The sequence below is a fragment of the Hemitrygon akajei genome, unplaced genomic scaffold, assembly GCF_048418815.1.
Source record: "Hemitrygon akajei unplaced genomic scaffold, sHemAka1.3 Scf000074, whole genome shotgun sequence".
Taxonomy (NCBI): domain Eukaryota; kingdom Metazoa; phylum Chordata; class Chondrichthyes; order Myliobatiformes; family Dasyatidae; genus Hemitrygon; species Hemitrygon akajei.
Window position 1 is genome coordinate 1,691,980 of NW_027331960.1, and position 18,606 is coordinate 1,710,585.

General features: G+C 43.6%; 1 pseudogene; it reads left to right on the plus strand.

The window, feature by feature from the left end:
- The window catches only part of LOC140722293 (uncharacterized), a 236,665-nt pseudogene that overhangs the window by 209,928 nt on the left and 8,131 nt on the right, over positions 1-18,606 (plus strand).

Here is an 18,606-nt window from a genome sequence, read left to right on the forward strand (position 1 = left end):
TAAAGTTTACAGGACTGAAAATTTAACTTTGGCCCACGGTATGTCCTTAGGTGGCCATTTTGGAGTGAATTAAACTGTAAAAAGGATTATGAAGGAATTTTACTGGCCTAATTTGAGGAAAGATGTTGTGATCTTTTGCAGAACATGCCACACTTGTTAGGTTGTGGGTAAACCTAATCAGGCCGTAGCAGTGTGGCCTGTACCTGCATTCGGTGAACCCTTTTCCAAAGTTACAGTGGATTGTATTGGCCCATTGCCAAAGACTAAAGCTGGCCATCAGTATTTGCTAACTATTATGTGTACTGCATCCAGATTCCCAGAGGCAATACCTCTCAAGAATATTAAAGCTAAAATGTGGCAAAGGCTCTTACCAAGTTTTTTACTTTATTTGGTTTGCCTAAAGAAATCCAGTCTGATCAAGGAAGTAATTTTACATCTGGATTTTTCCAGCAGGTAGTTTATGAACTGGGAGCTAAACGAATTACATCGTCTGCATACCATCCAGAATCACAACGGGTTTAGAAAGATCTCATTCTACCCTCAAAACAATGATTAAGACATACTGTGTTGAAAATGGAAAAGACTGCGATGAAGGAATACATTTTCTTTTGTTCGCAGTAAGAGAGTCGGTACAGGAATCACTGGGCTTTAGTCCATTTGAACTTGTATTTGGTCAGAGAGTGAGGGACCTTTGACCTTGTTAAAGGAACAGTGGATCGATGGGGATGTACATGTTAACTTGTTAGACTATGTTTTGAAGTTCAAAAACAAACTACACCAGTCCTGTGTCTAGCAAGACAAAATTTAAAGATTTCTCGAAACACAATAAAGTTTTGGTTTGATAAGCAGGCTTGTGAAAGAAAATACCAGGTGGGGGTAAGGTGCTTGCCTTATTTCCAATGTGGCTGAATCCACTTAAGGTGAAACTCAATGGACCGTATGAAATAGTCTCTCAAGTTAACTATCTGAATTATGTTATTAAAAGACCCGACCAACGTAAAATAACACAGGTGGTACACATAAATAAGATAAAGCCTTATGTTGACAAGCAAGCACCGTCTGTTAGTGTTGTTGTCAAAACATATGAATCTGGCAACCCTGAGAATGAAACAATTGACTCGTCTGATACTTTTCACAAGCCAAACACGGTCCCAGTTAGGCTAATGAACTCGGTTGTTCAAGAAAACATTGATAACAAGTTGGCTCATCTGCAGCCAAAGCAACAACAACAGCTGAAGGAATTAATTCTGAAGTTTAAAGATTTATTTCCCGCCATTCCCAAGCAAACCACGGTCACCGTATATGACGCAGATATTGGTCAAGGCAAACCAATTAAACAACACACATATTGCATGAATGTAGAAAAGTGTAAATTGCCTGTGATTGTGGACTGTGCCTTTAAGAACCATGTCTGTAAGAGAGAGAGAGAGAGGAGCACAAGCAGCTTGTTACAGAGACAGATGGAGCGGAGGGCCTGCATGATGGACAGCTGGTGTTCAGCACAATGGTATTTAAAGGAGTGTTGCTGTTTGTTTCGTAGGACACGCAGACACACAAAGGCTAGTGGGAAGAGTTGTCACTGAAGTTTTAAATGTCCACGCGTTTGGGGTTGAGGATCGGTTAAGAGGAATCGGTCTCTGACTATTAGTGCATGTAAGAGAAACCCTGTGAAATCTGCTGAAAACCCTTGCCTGGGTTGGTAGATTGTCACTTGAAGACGAAGCTCTTTAGTTGGTCACGTTTGACTAAATTGGAAGATTCGGAGAACATCGACACCTGTTTACTTGGATTACTCTCACTCACTTCAATCCCGTGAACTGAACTGAATATCCTTACCACACCAGTGTAAAACTGTATCATTTACCACCTAAGTTTGGGAAATATATATTTAAAACTATATATGCATAACACTGCTAGATTTTACACTGATTATGGAAAGGTAAATGCAGTAACAAAAACAGATGCCTATTCTATCCCTCGGTTGAATGATTGCATTTATAAGGTTGGAAAAGCTATATTTCTAACAAAGATTGATCTGTTGAAAGAGTATTGGTGTGTTCCATTGACGGACAGAGGTAGAGAAATTTCTGTGTTTGGGACACCATCTGGGTTGTACAAATACAAGGTTTTGCTGTTTGGAATGAAAAATGCCCCAGGAACATTCCAGAGAATGATTGATTCTGTAAATCGAGGGTTGGAACACACAGATACCGATATTGATGACTTAGTCACAGGGAGTGACACTTGGAATGACCGTATCTCTGCAGTAGAAAAGCTGTTTGACAGGCTTTCCGAGGCCAGCCTTACAGTTAACTTACCTAAGAGTGAATTTGGCCATGCCACTGTGACCTATGTTGGCTATGTTGTAGGTCAAGTCAAGTTAGCTCCTGTTCAGGCAAAAGTCCAGGCAATTTTCTGAAGTTTCTATTCCGACTGGTAACAAGGCTCTTGGAAAGTTTCTGGGAACGGTTGGATATTATCGTAAGTTCTGTAAGAACTTTGCTGGTATTGCTCTTCTGCTAACTAATCTCCTGAAGAAGGGTGGCAAGTTTGTTTGGACCGAGTTGTCAGGAGATTGATTGAAAGTTATTATTTGAGATTAGGCCAATTAGTGTCGTCAACAAATTTAAATCACAGATTGGAGCTGTGAGTGGAGACACAAGTCGTGGGTGCACAGAGAGTAAAGGAGGGGGCCAAGGAGACAACCCTGAGGGGTATGTGTGCTCAGGGTCAGAGAGACAGAGGTGAGGGAGTCCACTCTTACCACCTGCTGGCGATCTGACAGGAAGTCCAGGATCCAGCTACACAAGGCAGGGTGAAGGCCGAGGTCTCTGAGCTTCTTGTCGATACTTCACGCCTTCGTATGGCTACTGCTCTGCCCATGACTGCAAGGAACTGCAGTGAACTTTGGAGAGTGGAGAACATCAGAGAAACAAGCCTCCCCTCCATGGACTCTTCCTACACTTCTCCTGCCTCGGAAAAGCAGGCCATGTACTCAAATATCCTCACAATCTGGACATTCAAACCCACTCCCCCATCGGGGAAGAGATACAAAAGCCTTAAAGCACGAACCACCAGGCTCAAGGTCGGCTTCCTGTCTGCGGTTATAAGCCAAATGAATGGTAAAATGTACTCAACCTCAGAATGTAACTCGACGTGACCCTGCACCATATGTCTATCTGCACTGCACTTTCTCTGCAGCCATAATGCTTTGTTACAGTTATTGTTTTGTCGTATATCAGCTCAATGTACTGTCGTAATGTATTGATCTGTGTGGCTGGTATGTCAGGCAAGATTTTCACTGTAGCTCAGTACATGATGATAATAAACAATATCCCCATTTTAATTGTGTGGAAATATTAGAGAGACTGAGCTTCTGCTTTGGAACCACAGAAGGAAACTTAACTGTTGAGTTTTCTGAGGAATACCAATAAATAGAAAAGGCTTCAGCCTCACATTACGATCTGCGGTAACTGGGATCAGGTGACCGGTGGTGGGTCTCCCATATCAATATCAGAATCAGGTTTAATAGCACCAGCATATGTCATGAAATTTGTTGTCTCTGCGGCAGCAGTAGAACCTAACTCATAACAGTAGATTTTAACAGCTATGAATTACAAAAATATACATATTCTATAGTTAAATTAAATAAGTAGTACAAAATTTAAAAATAATACAAATGTAATAAACTATTTTAATTGTGTGGAGCCATGTGACTGGTTTGTTGCTTTGGAAATTCTGGAGTGAAGCTTAGCTGAACTGTACATGTTTATGGGAAGCCCTGATAAATCAAAAAGCTAAATTCTCACATAAATGGGTCACACATCCAGAAACATTGGCTGCACTTGTGGGGGAGCGCTTGTAATTTAAAACACCTTAATGGACGTTTCTGATGATTTCAGTGGGACAACAACATTAATCACGGGTTTCATCACTGAATCCAGTGTTGTAAGATGTAAAGTTCCCTGTTATGTGTCCGGCCGTGCCGTGCTGTTGGTGGAGTGGGCAGCGTGGTGTTTGTCTCGATTCGGGTCACAACACCAGAATTGCCAGTGGGGTCCACACACAGTGTATTAGTCAACAGAAGACCTCTCGTCCCTGCAGTCTTTGTCCCCTGGTAAACTCAACACCCTGACAATGTGGACCATAGACACCCCTTCCTCTTTAAAGTCAGTTATACATTCAGACAGCTGATCGCTGATAGGAATTATGTTTATTGGTCATTAAAGTTCGCCCAGATTCGTTTGGACGGATTTGATGTGGAGTTTGAGGGTGTCACAGTGAAAGGGCCGGACGGCCGAACTCTCTCCGTTGTCCAAACATCCTTCCAGGTGAGGCGACACTTCACCTGTGAATCTTCCCGGGTCGCCTATTGTGTCCGCTGCTCCCGATGCGGCCGCCTCTACACTGGTGACACCAGCTCCTCTGCAGTTGTGCGGGGTAGGGTTGTTTTTTAGGGGGGCGGATCGATGTTATTGTTCCCTTTTGTGCGGGAGGGGTGGATTTTGGGGTTTGATGATCGGGATGCCATTCTTTTTGATGTGGGGGTGGGGTAGGAGTTTGATTTTTCTCTCTGAATGACTTTCATGCTCTTTCTTTGTTTTGTGCTTCTCTGGAGAAGAAAAAAACTGCAAGAGTTGTTCATGGATACCTGCTTTGATAATAAACTGACCTTTCAACTGTCCGCTCCCAGCGGGACTTCCCGGTGTCCAAACATTTTCATTCCGCTCCCCATTCCCATTCCCGTTCCGACGTGTCAACCCATCGCCTCCTCTTCTGCCAAGTTAAGGCCATCCTCAAAGTCCAGGATCTGCACCTTCTATTCCGTCTGGGTAGCCCCTCCCCCCAACCTGAGCTGTACGAGGGGTGATTGATAAGTTCGCGGCTGAAAGTTATACAGCTCTCGGTACCTGCACGTGCAGTTCAACTCTTTGAGTGATTATGCAGAAAGTTAATCAGTTTTGTGCTTTTTCTGTTACAGATAATTGAAAATTGCTAGGTTTTGTAAAATTGACTCCTTTCATCCTAGACCACGAACTTATCAATCACCGCTAGTAGGTCACCCAATTTGTGTATTTGTGTACCTACTCCTTTCATGTACTGGGCAACTTCCTTGTCCCATTCATGTAATGAGCAGGTACCCAAATTGGTGGGGGGGGGTGGTGTATAAATATATGTGTGTGTGTGTGTGTGTATATACACACATGAATAGGGCTTTTTATAATGTCAACCACTAAACCAAGATGAAAGAAATATACCGTAGATTCCGGACTACAGAGCGCACCTGATTAAAAGCTGCTGGCTCTAATTTTAGAAAGAAAATCAATTTTTTACTTGTACAGGCCGCACCGGATTTTAGGCCGCATCGGATTTTCGGCCGCAGGTGTCCCACGTTGTAATATGAGATATTTACACAGAAAGATATTACACGTGAGGATTTTTTAACTTTTAATTAAATCCATATGGTAACATAAACAAATACATATTGCAAATGCTTTTTTTCGAACCGTGCCTGTAACGCGGCTACTTTTAAATATACGTTGCGTATACTTTTTTACTGAATAACATTCCAATATCTCCTAACGACTGGTAAAAAATATATATACTGCAGCCTACCAGGAAAAGTTATTGATCGCCTTTAACTTAAAAGCAGCGTTCGCTCAGATCCAATGCCGCTCGCGTAATGCCGCTCGCCCGTTTATCGCAAACTGGCATTATCTTCCTTCCCGTTTATCGCAAACTGGCATTTTTCCCACAAGACACGGCGAAACCGGGTGTGATGTCATAGCATCCCGCGATGTAGTACAGAAAATAAATATAGTTAAAACACTTCTAACTTTAACTAGAAAATGAATTACTAAGCGAAAATATTATAAACTAAATAACTGCCATAAAGGCAGCACAATGCTTTTCTTCGAGTGTTTTCCATGTTGATGAGGGTGAGTACAAATGACTGATTTACAATAATTTAATTGTGAAAGTGCGCTTGATTTATCGTACAATTTCATTGGACCTCTGTGAACTACTCATCAATTTTATTGGTCTACTGTTACGAGGCAAAATGTTTTTGGCGGCATGAAAAAAATCATGCATTAGCCGCACCGTATTAAAGGCCACAGAGTTCAAAGCTGTTCAAAATGTGGGAAAAAAGTAGCGGCTTATAATCCGACATCTACGGTATATGATTTCCAGAGCTCCACAGAAATACAGTGCTAAATAAGACATTAACAAGATTATAGCCAATCACTGCATTTCAGTGTATAACTGGTACAATAAAACATATAATGCTTAATTTAATAATAAGACATTGTATTGCATGGTTGCATTCACTAATTATCATCAAATCTAATTATCAAGCAAGTGAAATAACGTTGTTTGCTTAGAAGCCATAAGGTTGTTAGTGAGAAAAATTTACTTTTGTATTAGCGAGTAATCCACGGATCACCACAGTCACAGCTCCAGGATTTCACCAAAAACTATCGAATATCCTATCCTAATGTTATTAGTAGTATTTTCCTCACCAGCCACCAACCCCTCTCCCTAACCCCAGTTTCCTTAAAATTCCCTCTTTTTAATATACGGCCGCTGTTAAATTTCCTGCTTGTTTATTTTGACTTTTTTTACAGAGGTGCTGGAGTGGTGCTCCGGTGAGCTCCGGCAGCACTGCACCCCTGTTTAGATCCAAGTAACATGGCCCCGGGGATCAAGCTGCCCGGGTTTATGAGGTGTTGAGCGAGTATTTCTGGTCTGGGATCAAATGGGTTTTTTTTCTGGAGTTCCTTTGGAAGCAATGCTGCTAATCTGAGGAGAGAATGAGTTTATATTCCATCCCTCTCAAGGAGAGGCTGTGAGTAAATGGGCTGTTCTGTGTTTGAACCAGTAGAAATAGACCTGGGGGGTTCAGTGTTTGAACTGTGTTTGGAAATTCCTCCTCGCTGTCACCTGTCTGTCAGACAGTGGAAATCAAACAGAAATTCAGGTTACTGGAGATCTGCACTAAAAATGATAAATTTTGAATCCATTCTGACAAATGATTGTGAATCTGAATCGTTAAATTTGTTGCTGTCCCCACAGCAGTTCCTTACCTTTTGAGCAATTCTGGTGATTCCGGTTTCTTTTTATTCCATTCACTCTGGAATGGTTTAAATTTCCTGATTGTCTGTTATGCTTGGGAATGTGTTCAGTGCAGTTGTTACTAATAAGGTTCATGTGAATAATCTCAGGGATGATCGGCTTTATGTATGTGGAGCATTTGATGGTTCTGGACCTGTGCTCAATGGAGTTCAGAGGGACGGTGGGGGTGGTGGGGGGATGTATGGTTAAGTAAACCTACCGAATGCTGAAAAGCCTGGATACAGTGGACATGGAGACGGAGAGTCTCAGAATAAAGATGCTTACCTTTAAAATTGAGTTGACAAAAATTTCTTCAGCCAAAAGATGTCTGATCTGTGGAATTTGTTGCCACAGAGGTTGGTTGAGGCTGCCATTTGGGTATATTTATGACAGAGATTAATATACTCATGATTGCTAAGTAGCTTCAGGGTTACAGGAGGAAGGCAGGAATATGGTGTTGGAATAAATCTCAGCCATGGTTGAGTGGTGGAGCAGACTCAATGGATCGAATCACCTAATTATGTTCCTACATCTTATATCTGACCATGACAGAACAATGACTCCTTCCTATCCCATATCAGGTTTTGTGACGTGTCAGGGACAATTACAGATTTGTTCACTGAGATCATTATATTGGTCTTCGATATTTAGATTTCAGTGAGCAGAAATATTTTGTTCTCCTTTGTATTGTTAACGTGCTTCATTATCATTTATGTTAAAGTTAGACCTGCGGTGAGAGATTTATTGGAAGAAATGCCCACAACTGGAAGCAAACCACGACTGAAGACGAGGGAAAAGCAGCAAGTGAACCAGCCCGAGGACTGAGAGCACCGACTGGAGAGAACCCATTTGACTCGGAGATTCCAGTGATTCAGTCAGGAGAAAGTTTGGTGAGTCTCATTTACTCAAACACTGGTCTTTTAGACATTACATACCTGTAAAAGGAAGGTAGGGAATAGTTGGAGAGAGCTGAATGTGACCAGAAATGCCAGTTATGCTTCTATTAGACCCAGTTGCAATCACTCCAGGTCTGGTAATGTACTGTCAGTATCCCAGCTCTTTAAAGTCTCTCACATTCCCTCAGTGTTTGCTCATTTGAAGAACTTGTATCTTCTGAGGTAGCTTTTGGTCGGTTCTGAGTGTGGAGAGGGAAAGAGGGGTGTTTATATTTACTATCTTGCAAAAAGAAGTACCGTAGTTGTTTGCAATTACTTGCTGCAAACTCACTACCCATACCCTGTACATTCTCAACCAGATTATTGACATAGATGACAAGTAGCAATGGGCGTTACCCTGGGGAGCTCCAGGAGGCACGGGCCTTGACTCCAATAAACAGCCTGTCATCATCACCATCTGCTTCCTACCATCGAGCTGTTCCCAGACTCTGGGCTCTGTGACAAACAATGTTAGCAGCAAGATTAGACAGTGATTAATATAAAGAGAGATTTGTTGCTTCCTGAAAGCTGTCTGATGCAATGGATCAGATCCTCCCTTGCTCACAACGTGATCTGCCCTAGGACGCATCCTCCCGGGTCGCACTGTGTCCGATAACCCACATCCCCAACCTCCCTCCACCCCGCCAGTAACCCCACAACTTTCCCACTATTTACCCCACACCCGTACACGTAAACAGATCCTCGTTACCGACATCCACTCTCACTGCTTGGGGAACCAGAAGTAACTGATCCTACATTACTGGCACAGACTGTCCAGCCATCTGGCTGGGTCCCGACCCTTTCCCACTGCAACCGAACTTCGATTTACACAAACTCGAGACCAGCCCCTTCCTCATCGCTGCCCAACCAGGCTCAGAGCTCGTTAAGGAGCCTCGTGTGTGGCACCTTGTCAAAGGTCTGAAAATCCAAGTGCACAATGTCAACCAATTCTCCTTTGTCTACCCTGCTTATTATTTCTCAAAGTATTCCAACAAATTCATCAGGCAAGATTTTCCCTTGAGGAAACAATGCTGACTCCGGCCTATTTTATCTTGTGCCTCCAAGTGTCCCGAACTCACATCCTTAACAATCGACTCCAACATCTTTCAAACCACTGTCAGACTAAGTGGCCTATAGTTTCCTTTCTTCTGCCTCTCTCCCTTCTTGAAGAGTGGAGTGACATTTCTGACATCTTTATGGGTTGAGCTAAGAAATCGCAGGGGTAAAAGGACCCTGATGGCTGTTATCTACAGGCTTCTAAACAGCTGCAGTGATGTGGAGTACAAATTACAACAGGAAATAGATAAGGCTTGCCAGAAGGGCAGTGTTATGATAATTGTAGGGGATTTTAACATGCGAGTGGATTGGGAAGATCAGCTCAGCACTGGATCTCAAGAGAGAGTATTTGCAGAATGTCTATGAGATGGCTTTTTAGAACAGCTTGTTGTTGAGCCCACTAGGGGATCGGCTGTACTGGATTGGGTATTGTGTAATGAACCAGATGTGATTCGAGGGATGGAAGTGAAGGAAGCCTTTGGAGGCAGTGATCACAACATGAGTGAGTTCACTGTGAAATTTGAGAAAGAGAAGCCGAAATCCGATGTGTCGGTATTTCAGTGGAGTAAAGGAAAATACAGTGCGCATGAGAGAGGAACTGGTCAAGGTTCACTGGAAAGGGACACTAGCGGGAAGAACGGCAGAGCAGCAGTGGCTGGAGTTTATGCGAGAAGTGAGGAAGGTGCAAGACAGATATATTCCAAAGAAGAAGAAATTTTCGAATGGAAAAAGGCTGCGGCCGTGGCTGACAAGAGAAGTCAAAGCCAAAATAAAAGCAAAGCAGAGGGCATATGGTTATGGGGTTCTGCTTCTACAACATGATACAAAACATGGCCAAAGGCACTGTAGGATGCAGACAATAATCAAAATTAATACAATCAGACTTCCAAAATGCTAAAATAACCCCCAGAATTCCCCGAATATATTGAAGGGCCAGGGCCACCCCCGTGCCTTAATGGTCCCAAAATTGTGCAGCTTACTGCCAACATCTTGAATTTTCTGAATCTCTTGGGTTCTGTGTTTAGACAAGCCAGTAATATTGGAAGATTTGTCAGGGATATAAGTACAGCATTCGTTTCCTATGATAGCACAGGTCACTCTTTTTTCTGCTAATATAAAGACTTGGGCCATCTGATTCTGTCGCACTGTTTGGCGAATTGCAATCATCTCAGTTACCTGTGCTTGAGTGTCAGTCACTGCTCCGGCTGTATTATTGGCCAGTTCTTCTAGAGTGGCTGGTAAATTAATTATTTCCCTGGAATTTCTGACTACCCCATAGGAGGGAGAGGGAATCATCCATAATCTCTCAGATTCCGTTATACCCCTTCGTTGCCAATTCCAATGGGGGTGATCCTGAGGCTGAGCCAGGATCCTCAAGTGTGGCACAAGGTCGGCCAAGTAGCAATAACCACTCCGACCCTCGTCCCCCCTCGAGAACCCGTCTGGTAGGGTGTGGTTCCATGCTGCTGCCCTGTTCTTTCTCCCGGCAGCCAGGGATAGGCCCCATTTCCACAAACCCAATAAGCTCCATTTAGTGGTCCAGGGGTATCATAAGTTTGATTCTCGGTACAGTTACTACTTCCCATTTGATAGGGTGCACTCTCATTCTCATTACACCAACAAGTAGTACTAGCCACTGCTGGAGATGTATCTCTTAAACCCCGGCCATAGCTTGAAGGGGTCTTGTGGAGGAGATCTATGACTCCAACCCTCAAAGCAACACCATCCCCAGTCTCGCCTTCCAGACCTGGATATGGTGCAATTGACAATGCTACCATTACGGCTATCAGAAAACACCATAACTGAATTGACTCCGCTAGTATTCAGAGGCACCACTGACATAGTCTTACCCTGTTCGAGAATTCGGGCACATACCAATGTGCTCCCCGCTCAACTTGCTTAGCATCGGTGTGGCAGAGGGACAGGAAAATGTTAAACTGGGGGCCTTCCGAGACAGGGGCAGGTTCCCTTAGGGTCAGTAAAATCAGTATTAACCAGTACATTATTCAGTCCTTATCAGTTCTGCCAGTAACGTGTTTACAGTCTGTTCAATGTATCCATCGGAGCTGCCCTTCCACCATCACTGCAGGAGGTGTTGTCAGTAGCACTTGGTACAGTCCTTTCCACCTTGGTTCCAACTTCTTACGATCCCAGTTCTTGAGCAGGGCTGGATGGTGGAGTAGTCACCTTTAGTTTGGGTTTCGTCCTCTCGATAGGCCTGTCGTACCTGTGAATGCAAGCTTTGGAGTGATTTAGTTAATTTGCATAAGTATTTTCCCATCTCCTCCCCCAAGGTATGCATATCCAATGTTGCAGGTAAGCTCCCGGAGGAGCGGCAAACAAGGTCGGGGTCCCCATGGGGTTCTCATGGGCTTCCCGTGGATAATTTCTGCAGGTGATAGCCCCGTCTTACTTGATGGCATGATTCCCATATGGAATAGGACTAAGGGTAAAACCTTCAACCAGGTCAATCCAGTTTCTTGTGTAAGTTTTGCCAACTTATTTTTCAACTAGCTCGTTACACTATGTCGCTGCGTTCAGATGATGGATGCAGTGGAACTGCTGTTTTATAGCAAGTTCTTTACAGATTTCCTCATTTATTTTGGCCCATTGTCCTAGCTGATCATTTCTGGAAGTCCATATTGAGGAGTTATTTCTTTTAGCAATATGTTCACAACAGTCATAGTGGTATTAATAGTTGTAGGAACAGCTTCAATCCATCTGCTAAATACATCTACTATCACTGAACAACACCTATAACAGTGTACTCCAGGTAATTCTATAAAATCAAGTTGCAAACAAGAAAAAAGTCCACCAGGCAAGGGGGTAGTTCCGGAACCACAAGGCATTCCCTTTCCAGCATTTGATTTTTTTTTTTTTACAAATTAAGCATGATTTGACTCGCTTTTCAGCTGCTTTCTGGAAATCAAGATTGTAGTAATGTATTAACCATCCCCTCCTTGCCCAAGTGTATACAATTATGTACATGATCTACCAAAATAGGTAAGAACACGGAGGGAACACAGACCTGTCCCACAGGGGTCTCCCATAAATCGGTCTGAGGTTCGAGGTGGCAACCCATTTGGGACCATAGTTTGTGCTCTCCTTCAGGGGTGTCCCCCTGTTAGTTACGTATTTCCCACAAGTCCGGCATACCCGTGCTTAGATTTTGTTTAAGAGGAGCTTGCTGGGTTCCCCAGGGGACTAAAAGTGTGGGATTCAAGGCTGTCTGTTTGGCAGCTGCATCAACCCTAGCATTACCCTTAAACATCTCATCGCATTCCCCGGTATGGGCTGCACATTTAATAATAGTCAAAACTCGAGGTAGCTGTAGAGCGGTGAGTAAGTTGTCTACAAAGGTAGCATTACTAATGGGGTGGCCAGAGGAAGTCAGGAATCCCCAAAGCCCTGTAGTCAGTTCATAACTGGAGTCCGTGTACAAGTCCACACTTTAGTCTGTTGCTAGGATACAGGCAGGAGTCAGAGCAAACAGCTCAGCCTTCTGGGTGGAGACAGCCGCTTCAAAGGAGGCCTGCTCAATTACACTGGCATTGGGCACCCCGGTCAAAGTTTCTGTTACTGTTAAACGAGTAAAAGTTGAACTGATTTCCAAAAGACATAAGTTAAAGATCACACATTTCAGTAATATTTTAAGCAAGGAAACTTTTTTTTATTTCCATCTTTTACAGTTCCAAAATAACAAAAAAGGCAAAGGGCCTGAAGCAAAAGTTTGGGAAGCCTGCATGGTCAACACCTAGTAACACCCCCTTTGACAAGTATCACAGCTTGCAAATGCTTTTTGTAGCCAGCTAAGAGTCTTTCAATTCTTGTTTGGGGGATTTTCGCCCATTCTTCCTTGCAAAAGGGTTCTAGTTCTGTGAGATTCTTGAGCCGTCTTGCATGCACTGCTCTTCTTAGGTCTATCCACAGATTCTCGATGATGTTTAGGTCGGGGGACTGTGAGGGCCTTGGCAAAACCTTCAGCTTGTGCCTCTTGAGGTAGTCCATTGTGGATTTTGAGGTGTGTTTAGGATCATTATCTTGTTGTAGAAGCCATCCTCTTTTCATCTTTGGCTTTTTTACAGTTTGATGTTTACATCCAGAATTTGCTGGTATTTAATTGAATTCATTCTTCCCTCTACCAGTAAACGTCCCCGTGCCACTGGTTGCAACACAAGCCAAAAGCATGATCGATCCACCCCCATGCTTAACAGTTGAAGAGGGGTTCTTCTCATGAAATTCTGCACCCTTTTTTCTCCAAACATACCTGTTCTCATTGCCATCAAAGAGTTCTATTTTAACTTCATCAGTCCACAGGACTTGTTTCCAAAATGCATCAGGCTTGTTTAGATGTTCCTTTGAACCTTCTGAATTGAACTCTGGGCTCTTTGGCTTTAACCCAGGGCAAACCCAGACAGTGATATTGGGAAGCACCAGTCCTGTCTGTCGCCAAAGGAAATCCGGAACTTCAGGCAGTAATGCGCTGACCTCTTTTCCTTTAACCTCTCCAATCACCATGACTGGGAACTCCTGTCTCTCGAGGGGTGCATAATATTGGCTTTCCTCAGTTAAGCACCCCGGAGGGTCATAGCACAGAGTCACATGAGGGTCGGCCGCTGGCAGAAGGGGTTCAAACACAGTGGAGTCCAGATTAAGTGCCCACCACTGGGGCGGGTGTCAGTAACTGGGGAAGATGTCGGTTGTTCACTAGTCCCAGGGTAATATCCTTGTCCACACAGAGAATCTCGACTTCCAACGGACAGAGCAAGTCTCTCTCTGCTAGATTACACCCTGACTGGTGGTGACTGTAAATGAAACTTCACACTGGGTCCCCTGGAATTCCACCTGCAGTGGCTGGGTACGTGAATACGTACGTGCCCTGCCTTTGAACCCAGACAGACCGATTGTCTGATAGCTGTTTTCCATTTTCTGATACCATTTCCTGATCGAGAGTGGATGTGGTTGCCCCAATATCAATAATAAACGGAATTCCAGCAACTTGCAATATTACATTGGGCTCTTCCTGAGGGGTGATACTCATGTTTGGAAGCATCCTTGTTTGTCAATTTCTAAATGGGCTGTTGTCCCCACCTGTCCCTTGGTATGTTTTTGTTCCCATTTCTGATCCCCAGATATAGCCCGCTCGCATCCTTCTTCCCACTGAGCATATTTACCTTTAATATTAGTTCCCTTCGGGGTCGATCGGGATTCGAAAGTCGGGTCAAAGCTCGTCACATTCCATTTTGGTCTTTGTCAGGCCAATCCATATTATTTGTTTTAATCATGTTGGCTAACTTAGTTGGTAAGGATTGGAGCAGTAAGGCATTAAACTGGGGAACGGATTCCCATCATTAAAGACTCGGTCACCTGTGAAAGTGCTCTAGCAGGCCATAATTCGCTCCCAATAGACTGGTCCTGATTCTCCAGGCTTAGGTTTGCTTTGCCGTACTTTAGTGATGTTTACAGGTTGCTGGAGAGCCCTTTCCAAGGCTTGAATGATCCGGTCTGTCTGTTCATTCTCATTATGGTTCCCGCCTGTAACTCCAGATAGGTTTGGTATCTCAGTTCTGCCTTCCATTTCCGCCCCTCATCAGCTGAGAGAATCATGCAGCAGAGATCGAATAAATCTTGTGGAGTCAAATTATGCACTCAGCATCACAGTCACTGTCCTCAAACAGGGTCGGTATGCCAGACATGGGTTCGGGATCCATTGTTTCCCTATCAGTTAGAACTTCAGACTGACTTTCCAGCCCTGCTCTCCTATCTAGACCGTTTTCCCTGCTCTCGTTTTTGGCGCCCATCCACCCATTCATGCTCCGCTTTTAGCCTCTCCCAACCTTTGGCGTTCCTTCTGCAGTGCATACCTCTATCCCTTTGTCACGTGCATTATTCCACCAACTTGCTAATACTGTACTGTTCCACTTTGCATCTGCCTTATCCTTCCATTCCCTTTTCAGTAATTTCCTCTTCTTTCCACAGTTCCTTTTCCTTAGCAAATTTACTGCTTGTTCTCATGAGGTAATATCCCAGGCTCCCCCCAGTGGCCAGATTTTGTTCCCCAATTTCTTATTCAGCGCTGCATTCAACATTCACAAATCTTTTTCCTTGTCTGGAAAACTCTCACTCATATTGTGTTTGTCTGCTCTTGTCCCACTCATATCACTCGACTGCAATTCACCTCTGTTCTTTACCAGGCACAAAGCCTTCTGCTCAATTAACAATCAGATAAATTTACACGGCTGGCACCTCCTGTTAAATTGATAAATTTACCTGGGACCACCTCCTGCCCACTTACTAAAATTTACCCGGCCCGTCTGCCTCCTCAGTAAAATTTTGCCCACCTTATACGAGTCTCCCAACAGATTCTTTCCCGATCCCATCAAGGTATGCGATCAGCTTGGGCGAGGGACTGTACCTCGAAAGGAACTAACAGAGAATGACAAAATACCTATTGGGTGTCTGGTCGGTCTTCGCAGTCCCCAGAGTGGTCCAGCTGCTTACTCAGCCCGTCTGCTTGGCACTCCCGATATTGGGATCCTGTTCATGACGCCAAATGTTAAAGTCGAATCTGAATAAAACACGGGAGACCAGCTATCGTCACCACAGTTTATTGCGCATTCTCCTGTAGGAGTTTGAGACCCAGTTGCCAAAAGGAAGGCACGTAAGCACTGCCACTATCTGACAAGTGGACTGACTCAGTCAGGTTACAGTCGTGTATTTATACATAGTAAGCCCCATACATTACTATTTGCAAGATGTTATTTGAACTGATTTGCTCACCAAGTCTGTTGGTGCAAAACTTAATTACTTAGATAAGAGAGTTCACTAAATGAAGGTTTTAATTGCAGCTGCACGTACTGTTCTGTCCTTATCAGTTATTCCCTTTGCAAGGCCCTGACTTAGTTACAGACAGATGTTCATTCCTGTCCTTTTCAGCGAGTCCTCCTCCCTTTACTCAAATAAGGGTACAATGTATAATGTTATCAACTAATAAGGGTACAATGTATAATGTTATCAGCTCTCAGTGTGTCTCTCTGCAAGCCACAGAGAACTGGGAATGAGCCTGTCTTAGTTAACCGCTGAAGACAGAGTTTACTTAAGTTCAGAAATTCCTATTCAGTCCCAATTATTCTGTTAGCCAGAGGTTACAGAGGTTCAAAATGATTTTGTTATATATCCTCAATTCCCCAGGAGTGCTCAGGGGAAATACTCATGTTACCTGTGTGTATTGTGGCGATGCAGAAGTTGCCGGAGAATTTAGAAGTGTGAAGAAGTGGAGTGATATTTGGAAATCTGACATTTTAAAGTGTAATTTAGCAAGCAAACCGCATATGGACAGAGTGCAAAAGATCTGGTGAGAAAAGTTTTCATTACCCGTTACAAGCCTGCTACATAGGTTGTGTGAGAGTGCAGATGAACTTGATCTAACTCAGAGATCAAAGTTCTTATGGACAATGCTTTGCTAGCTGTTAAAATGAATACCTCTCTATATAAAATACACTGTGCACATGTTGTCACTGGGTAAAAAAATGCACATTACGAGATTTATGTGCCCACTGGTCATTACAAAATAGAGGGGACATTGGTGGGAAGGTGGGGAGACCTCCATTGTCCCTGATGCCCTCACCTACAAGATGTGCATCCAGCTGCAGCTTGTAACCCTGCAGTTTAAGGAGTTGGAACTTGAAATGGATGAATTCTGGATCATCCAGGAGTTGGAGGGGGTGATAGATAAGACATGAAGTGAGGTGAGTTACACCCAAGATACAGGATACAGGAAAGGAAAGGGATGAGGTTAAACATCCCTCACAAAATACTCTTGTGACCATCCCACACAACAACAGGTGGACCACTTTAGAAACTGTTGGGGATTATTAGCAGAGGAAAGTCAAAGGGCTGATAGGGGATTCGTTAGTTATGGGAACAGAACAAGAGGGATCTAATATCCTAGTGGTAAGGCTTGCTAGAACCAGTGTGGGGGGGGGGGGTGTGATGGGGTTAAAGTAAGTTGTAGGGGGAACGGGAGCCAGAATGGCAGAACAGATAGTGGAGAGGGTGATTTGAATTTATTACATACATTCTGCATCTACATGAGTAGTAGAAATCTTCACGTTACGTCTCTGTCTAAATGTGTAATTTATAGTAATTTATAACAAATAGTATGTAGATAGGGCAGTCAATATGACATAGAAATCAATTAATCAGTCTGATGGCCTGGTGGAAGATGTTGTCCCGGAGCCCGTTGGTCCTTTTGCTGTGGGTTAGCCTGTCTCCATTCCTTTTGTCATCCACAATTAGCTCCTTTGGTTTTGTGACAATGATTGAGAGGTTGTTTTCTTGACACCAGTCAGAAGTTGTTCAGACCTCAGATAGAGTCAGCAATCAAATGGTTGAGCATGGTGCGATGAAAGTGCTGAGCTGTGTATATCACAATGCAAGAAGCATCGTAGGAAAGCCAGATGAGCTCAGGACAGGGAATTATGATATTGTAGCCATCACTGGGACTTGGTTACACCCAACAGTCTGAGAGATTTAGAGGAACAAATTTGTAGAGAGATCACAGACCATGCCAAGAAACAAAGGTTGATTCAGTTGGTGATTTTAACTTCCCAGATATTGACTGGGATTCCCATACTGTGAAAGGACTAGATGGGGCAGAGTTTGTCAAATGTGCCCTTAATCAGGACGTAGAATTCCCGACGTAAAGTGTGCAATAAGCTGTTAGGAAATGATCCAGAGCTGGTGACAGAAATTAGTGATCATAATGCCATGAAATTGAAAGTAAATATGGAAAAAGAGGTCTGGACCACGGGTTGAGATTCTAAACTGGGGAAAGGTCAATTTTGATGGTATCAGAAAGGATCTGACAAGTGTGGTTTGGGACAGGCTGTTTTCTGGCAAAGGAGTACTTGGTAAGTGGGAGGCCTTCAGAAGTGAAATTTTGAGGGTGTGGAGTTTGTATATGCCTGTCAAAATAAAAGTTGAAAGGTAACTGGTGCAGGGAACCTTGGTTCTCATCAGATATTGAGGCCCCGGATATTTTGTTCCTCTAAATGCCTCAGACTGTTGGGTGCTGCCAAGACTCATTAATGACTGGCTCATTAGTCATCATTCCAATTCCTGAGCTCATCTGACTTTTTTTTTAGTTGTCTTCTGTTGGTTCCTAAAAGCTTCCCAATAGTTTTTGCTCTTTTGTTTGCCCTCTCTTTGGCTTCTCAATTCAGCCATGGTTGTGTCCTCCTGCCTTTCCAATGCTTCCACTTCTTTCGTAAGTATCGATCACTCAACTCCCGAGTTGCTCTCAGAAACTCCAGCCATTGCTGTTCCATTGTCACTCCTACTGGTTTTCCCTTCGAAGCAAGTTAGACCAGCTTCTCCATCATAGAAACATGGAGAAGTTCAACACAGAAAAAGGCTATTTGGCCCATATAGTCAATGCCAAAAAAACATTTAAGCTGTCTAATGCGTCTACCTGCACTGGGACTATCGCCCTCCATACCCC